The sequence below is a fragment of the Ricinus communis genome, chromosome 3 (assembly GCF_019578655.1).
Source record: "Ricinus communis isolate WT05 ecotype wild-type chromosome 3, ASM1957865v1, whole genome shotgun sequence".
Taxonomy (NCBI): domain Eukaryota; kingdom Viridiplantae; phylum Streptophyta; class Magnoliopsida; order Malpighiales; family Euphorbiaceae; genus Ricinus; species Ricinus communis.
Window position 1 is genome coordinate 11042246 of NC_063258.1, and position 8016 is coordinate 11050261.

General features: G+C 37.8%; 1 non-coding gene across 1 annotated transcript; it reads left to right on the top strand.

Annotated features, from left to right (window-relative positions):
* The first annotated feature begins 307 nt into the window (after nucleotides 1–307).
* LOC125369665 lies at nucleotides 308–415 on the top strand. Its single transcript, XR_007215341.1, has one exon. It is a non-coding gene; the product is annotated as a small nucleolar RNA R71 (small nucleolar RNA).
* Nucleotides 416–8016: the final 7601 nt, after the last annotated feature.

Genomic DNA, 8016 nt, shown 5'->3' on the forward strand with positions numbered 1-8016 from the left:
ACCATAAAACTCGGAGCTAACCTGTGCTGCATGGACTGGCATCTGGAGCTGGTCGATCTTCTTAGCCAAAAGCTCCACTTAAGCTGGCAAGGCTGATGTAGAATTGACCTGGTTCACCACTCCTTGTCGTCTTGGCCTACTCTTAAAAGATTGCCATTGATATGTGTTCATGGCCATCTCTTCAATTAAGTTTTGGGCTTGCTCTGGCGTCTTACTATTGATGGCGCCACCTGCAGCTGAATCTACCATCTGCCTTATAGCTAAGTTTAATCCACTGTAAAAAGTCTGCACCTGCATCAATAATGGCAAACCGTGGTGTGGGCGACATCTCAACAAGTCCTTATACCTCTCCCACGCATCATACATGCTCTCATCATCAAAGTGCACAAAAGAAGAAATATCGGTACACATCTCTGCAGTCTTAGCAGGAGGAAAGTACTTATAAAGAAATTTCTCAGCCAAAGAACTCTAGGTGGTGATGGTGTTGGCTGGTAGGGGCTGTAGCCATGTCTTCGCTCTATCCCTCAAGGAAAATGGAAACAACCTAAGCCAAATGGTATCATCGGTATTTCCATTTATCTTGAAGGTATCATAAATCTCTAAGAAGTTCGTGATATGGGCATTAGGATCTTCACTAGGCAAGCCCCCAAACTGTACACTCTGCTACACCATCTGAATGACATTTGGCTTAATTTCAAAATTATTTGCTGCAAGAGGTGGCCTCAATATACTGGTGTTCGTCCCCTCTAGGGAAGGTCTAGCAAACTCGTACATCGTCCTTTTTGCTTCAACGATGTTGTTGTTGCCCTCTCCCATAGTTACTAGTGTATGGACAAGAATCTCAATCTGCTCCTCCTCCATGTCTAATCGCTTCCTCAGCTGACTGAGGGATCGCTCTGGTTCGAGCAGAGGGTCATAATCTACCTGAAATGAGCAAGGCAGCAAAAACCTAAACAATTAAATGAATGAATAACTAAATGCAAAGTAATGACAAAAACAGAAAAGAAAAATGACTAAAGTAACAAATAACAAAGTTCACTTTAGTTTTGAAACAAAGTCCCCACCAACGGCGTCAAAAACTTGATGCGATGCTTATGCAACTACAACTAAGGTAGTGAACCTATCAATGCAGCCTAGCACAATGGCAAGTATTAAAATATTGTATCCCTCAGGAAAGTGAAATCTTAGAGTTAGTATTTTGTTCCTTGTTATTTAGCCTAAAATTAATAATGGAGGTTTCTAAATTTACTAATGACTAAAAACTAAATTCTAAATGTAGTGCGAGAATGAATGAGCAAAGAGAATAATCAAGACAAGAAAGCGGATCCAAAGAGGACCTAGACTAGTTGGCAATCAAACAAAGGATAACAGACTGTTGAGTCCGATTATGCTACCCGTTGACGAATTCTAAACTAAATTCAGTTTTCCTCTCGAGACAACCAAATTCCTAAACCTAAGAACCTAAAGTTGGAATCTTTTACTAAAGATTGATTATTAAGTTAGCCTTAAGCTTTAATCCACCTCTAATTAAGCTTTATTAATTCTTAATCCGGCAAATTAATTAACCTTACCTCTAAGTGAAAATCAACCTGTTCTTGCAATTAAATTTCCAAACTCAACTAGAATTTCTCAATTGCTAAAGGAATTCTATGAATAGTAATCAATACAATCAACGTAACGAAAGCTGGATTTATATTATTAATTACAAAAAGAATACCAGAAAGGAAACTCAAACAATCTTACCAATTCAATACAAAGCCAACATAGCAAGGAAGCCCAATGGGTTCAATCAATCTAGCTACACATGTTCCATGTCTAAAACAAATAAGAATTTAATTACAATGAAAGAATAAAGAAATTGAAACATATACACCTTTTTTTCCTAGAATTGGATGAACTTAAAGTCTTGATCTACACTGTAGTTGCTCTTCAGAATTGCCTCTTGATTTGCTCCAAAACTCCTCTTCAATCTTCAATTGAATCCCAAGAATCACGAATCTGACGTTAAAAGGTGGAATCAGTATCTTGGAAGCTGCTTTAAAAAAGCATGAAACGCGTCTAGCAAAATTACAAAGGAAAATGAAGAGTCAAAAACTGCCGATCCGGAACTCTCTTTTCTCTTTTTGACTCGTTCAATTTATACTATAAGCAAATACAGGCATGTTTTGGCCCGTGTCCGGGCCGTGTTGGTCTCCAAATGACAGAATGAACATAATCGAGCAAAGGTGTGTTCTGACTCGTGTCATAGACACGGTCGTGCTCTTGATCCTAGCATGAGCGTGTTCTAGCCTGTGTTAACCAATAAGGGTCGTGCTCTAGGGCTTGTTACCCTCGAGAATCGTGTTGCTTCAAGGTGCTTAAGCTACACGGCCTTGGATTTTCTATACGGGCTCTAGCATGGGCCGTGTTGACTTCCCAAAAGTCAACCTAAGGTCAAACACTTCTGATTACATCCATTTTCACCCAAAATTGATATAAAATTGCTCAATCACTGATGATGGACCTATAAAATCTCCTGAAATACAAAAGGACATAAAACACGGGTGATCTTGTAATAAAAACATAATAGATGCTAAGAAAATGCACAATAATATGTAAGCAAACATGTGAAAAACTAGGCATATCAAGGAACCACCAGTCCTTGAGTTGAAAGAGCTGCCAAAGCATCTCAACTATGCATATCTGGATGAGGACAATAGCTTGCCTGTCATTCTAGCAGCGAACTTGACACCCGAGGAGAGGGAGATGACTTTGGCCTCTTTTAGGAAGTACCAGAAGGTGTTTGCTTGGAAAATTATTGACATTCCTAGGATTAGTCCTAGCTACTGCTTACACAAGATCCTTATAAAGGATAGTTATAGGCCAATGGTGCAACCATAGTGCAGGCTGAACTCGAATATGAAGGAAGTGGTTAAAAAGGAGGAAATTAAACTTCTTGATGCAGGTTTGATTTCCCCTATATCTGATAGTTCCTGGGTTAGTCCTATGCATGTGGTTCTCAAGAAGGGAGGTATGATTGTGGTAAAAAATGAGAAGGATGAGCTTATACCGACTAGAACGATAACGGGCTTTCGAGTGTGTATAGATTACAAGAGGCTAAATGATGCCACTCGAAAGGACCATTTTCCCATTTCTTTTATTAACCAAATATTGGAAAGGTTGTTTAGGCATATATTTATTATTTTCTAGATGGCTTTTCAAGTTACTTCCAAATTTTGATTGCACCTGAGGACCAAGAGAAGACAACCTTCACTTGCCCGTATGGTATGTTTGCTTATAGGAGGATGCCATTTGGAATATGCAATGCACCTGCGACTTTTCAAAGGTGTATGATGACGATCTTGCACAATATGATTGAGAAATCCATGGAGGTCTTTATGAATGATTTTTCTATATTTGGTAACTCCTTTACTCACTGTTTACATAATCTAGAACGCATGCTTGAGCGTTGTGTGCATGCCAACCTAGTTCTTAATTGGGGAAAGTGTCATGTTATTGTTATGGAAGGTATAGTGCTGGGACATAAGTTTCACATGAGGGGATGGAGGTCGATAGGGCCAAGGTGGATACTATTGCTAAATTACCCCCACCTAGTTCGAACTTCTCTAAGATTGCTAGACCTTTAACTCAATTTCTTATAAAGGATGTACCTTTTGTATTTTCTAATGATTGTTTGCAGGCCTTTGAGTTGTTGAAGGAGAAACCAACCACAGCCTCGATTATAGTTTCACAAAATGGAGAGCTGCTGTCTGAGCTTATGTACGATGCTAGTGATTTTCCAGTTGGAGCTATTTTAGGACAGAGGAGAGATAAGAAGTTCCAACCAATCTACTATGCTAGCAAGACATTGACTGATGCCTAGGAGCACTACGCCACCACTGAAAAGGAGCTTATAGCTGTTGTTTTGCATTTGACAAGTTCAAATCTTATTTAGTACTATCAAAGACTATTGTCTACATGGACGATTCCACACTCAGGTACTTGTTCAGTAAGAATGATGCAAAGCCTAGACTCATTTATTGGATTCTATTATTATAGGAGTTCGATATTGAGATCAAGGATAAGAAAGGTGTTGAGAACTTGGCAGCAGACCACCTTTCTAGGCTAGAAAACCCGACTTTGGAGGCGCTTGATGAGAGTGCGATTAATGACAATTTTCTGGATGACTTCTTATGCTCAGTTCAGGTTAATTCTGATAACCCTTAGTTTTCTGATTTTGCAAACTATCTGTTTACTAAAATCCTTCTGAAGCATATGACATTTCAGCAAAAGAAGAAATTATTTTCTGAATTGAAATACTACATTTTGGGGGACCCTTTCTTGTTCAGAGTTTGTGCAGATCAGGTTATTCGGCGATGTGTATTGGGGAGGAGAGCCTCCAGATTTTGAGGCATTGCAATGAAGGACCAATGGGAGGTCATCAAGCTATAAATCACACAGTGGGGAAGGTGCTAGACTCTGGATTCTACTGGCCGATGATCTTTAGGGATGCTAGAGCATTTGTTTAGGTTTGTTATGCATGCCAAAGATCAGGTAACATCTCTACTCGTGATGAGATGCCTAAAACGAGCATTCAAGTTGTTGAATTTTTTATGTTTGGGGATCGACTTCATGGGACAGTTTCCTTCTTCCTATCGTAATAAATACATCTTGGTTGCCGTTGAGTACTTCTCTAAGTGGCCCGAAGCGCAAGCTTTTCCCATTAATGATGCTAGGGTAGTTACAAGATTCCTCAAAAGACTTTTTGCTAGGTTCGGGACACCTAGAGCTCTTATTAGTGATAGGGGGACTTATTTTTGTAATCCGTAGTTAGAAAAGGTGCTTAAACACTATGGTGTATCACACAGGTTTTCTACACCCTATCACCCATAAACCAGTGAGCAATGGAGGTTACTAATAGGGGTTTGAAATGGATTTTAGAGAAAACTATAGAAGTGAGTAGGAAGGATTGGGCGAAGAAGCTAGATGATGCTTTATGGGCATTTAGGACGGCCTAACATACTTCAACTGGTTTTACACCATATAGGCTAGTTTATGAGAAAGCATGCCATTTGCCTATTGAACTTGAGCATAAAGCATTGTGGGCTTTGAAAACTTGCAATTTTGATGTTGTTAATGTAGGAAAACATAGACATTGGCAGCTTAACGAGTTGGATGAGTGGCATAACCAAGCATATGTCAACTCCTTAATCTACAAGGACCGTACCAAGAAGTGGCATGACAAAAGGCTAAGGAGCACCAAAGAGTTCCAAGTTGGGGATAGTATGTTATTGTATAATTCACTACTCCGACTCTTTCTTGAGAAGCTAAAGAGCCGTTGCTCAAGACCATTCGACGTCCAGTAAGTTTTCCCATACGGCAGTGATGTGCATAGGTTTACAGATGTTTGCTTGCATATTATTACGCATTTTCTTAGCATTTATTGTGCTTTTAATCCAAGATCACCCGTGTTTTGTATCCTTCCGTGTTCTAGGAGATTTTATAGGTCCATCATCAGTGTTGGAGCAATTTTATATCAATTTCGGGTGAAAACAGACGTAATTAGAGGCGTTTGATCTTTTTGGGAAGTCAACACAGCTCGTGCTCAGGCATCCCTAAAGATGTTGAGAATCAATTGCAATTAATGCCACACTTCAAATGTGAGATTTTGAGCCATTTTTAGCATTCATTATACATATGCTCTTTATATTTCTTGTTTGAGTGTGCATTGTACTTAGCTTTGCTTCTAGAACTTGCTTTGTAATGCTTGTTGAGGTTACATGAATTTGTGAATACCATGAGATGATTTGGCAACTTAGGATTCACCACACTTGGCCAAAAGCCTACCCTTTATGATTCCATTAGTTAGCCATGTCTGAGCCTTTACCCCTTTCTTCATTTTTACACCATTTCACACTTTACATTTTAGCCTTTTCATTTCATTTTTCATTTACCTTTATGCTGGCATTTTTGTGATTTGCTCACTCTTATTTGGATTAAAATGCTATTTGCTATGTTGGTAAATTAACTAAGTCCTTTTGATATTTTAGATGCTTCCTTTAATCCAAACTATATTTTTGCTCTTTACTTTCTTCAATTGTATGCAACAGTTCTCTTATAAGCTCCTAGTTCAGTTTTCTTAAGAAAATAAAAATAAAAATAACAAAATTGTTTATTTCTTTATCTGTTTATTGGATTTATAATATTTTTTAGCATTATTCTACAAATTGAGGATTTAGTGAATAATTTTTTCTATTTTTGGGCATTTAATCCTTTGAGCATACATTGTTGTTTATTGCAAGGATTTCCAACATTTTCATACTTCTTTCCCAAATTTCCATACCTTTACCTTAGCCCCATTACAACCCTTGTAAAGACCCTTTGATTTTGGTATTCATTTATTCATAGTAGCGGAGATGGGATTTATGAGCAAGCTTATGATAAGTGAGTTTCGTGCATTTGCTTTGAGGGATTTGTTTTTCACCTTATACACACTTTGAGTGACTTGAATGATCCCTGTGAGGCATTGGCTTTTGATGTTTGTTATTGAGCTGTTGTTTAAGTTATTCATGCATTAATATTATCTCCATTCTTTGTTAATAATCTGCAACTTGACTTACAATTGAGTTTCTTTTGAGATGTGTTGAATGCTATTTGTTATGGCCTAGGGGCATGAACTTTGAGGACTTACTGGTTGCATTTTTATGAGTTGAGTTGTTAATTGCTTGAGGACAAGCAAAAGCTTAAGTGTGAGGTGATTTGATGTGCACAGTTTTATACATGTTTGTTTGCATATTATTGTGCATTTTCTAAGTATTTATTGTGTTTTTATTCCAGATCAAACGTGTTTTGTGTCCTTTTGTATTCCAGGGGTTTTTATAGGTCCATCATCAATGTTTGAGCAATTTTAGATTAATTCTTGGCAAAAACCTACATAATCAGAAGCATTTGACATTAGGTTGACTATTAGAAAGTCAACAAGGTCCGTGCTCAGGCCATGCCAGCACAGCTCGTGCAGAAATTCCCAAGCCGTGTAGCTTAAGCACTTTGAAGCAACACGGTTTCTGAGAATAACACACTCCAGAGCACCACCCATGTTACACGCCCTTCCTAGATTCAGTTCATTTCATCATTTAGAGACCAACACGGCCTGGACAAGGCCCGTGTTGAGGAGCATGGGCTGTGGACAAGCTCGTGTTAGCGCACAGTATAAAATTGAATGAGCCAGTAAAGAGAAAAGTTTATGCGTTTTTTGACTTTTCATCTTTCTCTATAATTTCTCTATACACATTTCAGACATTCCAAAGCAGCTTCCAAGAGAATGATTCCACCTTTTGACGTCAGATTCATGACTCTTGGGATTTAATTGATGAGGAGTTTTGGAGCAATTTAAGAAGCATTTTGGAGATCATTTGCATTGTAGATCAAGGCTTTGAGCTATTTATCCAATCCTAGGGAAAAAGGGTGTACATGTTTCGATTTCTTTATTCTTTCATTGTAATTAAATTTTTATTTGTTTTAGACATGAATATGTGTAGCTAGATTGATTAAACCCATTGGGGTTCCTTGCTATGTTGGGTTTTGTACTGAATTGTTAAGATTGTTTGAGCTTTCTTTTCTTGTATTCTTTTTGCAATTAATAATAAAAATCCAGTTTTCTTTACATTAAATGTGTTGATTACTGTTCATAGAATTCTTAGAATTTGGAAATTTAATTGTAAGAACAAGTTAATTTTCACTTAAAGATAAGGTCAATTAATTTGCTGGATTAAGAATTTACAAAGCATAATAGAGGTGGATTAAAGCTTAAGGCTAACTTAATAATTAATTGTTTGGAAGAGATTCTAACTTCTGGTTCTTAGGTTTAGGAATTCAGTTTTTCGAGAGGGAAACCGAATTTAGTAAATCCATGCATGGGTTGCATAATCGGACTCAACAATCTGTTATCCTTTATTTGGTTGCCAACTAGTCTAGGTCCTCTTTGGATTTGCTTTCTTGTCTTGATTATTCCCTTTTCTCATTCATTCTCGCATTACA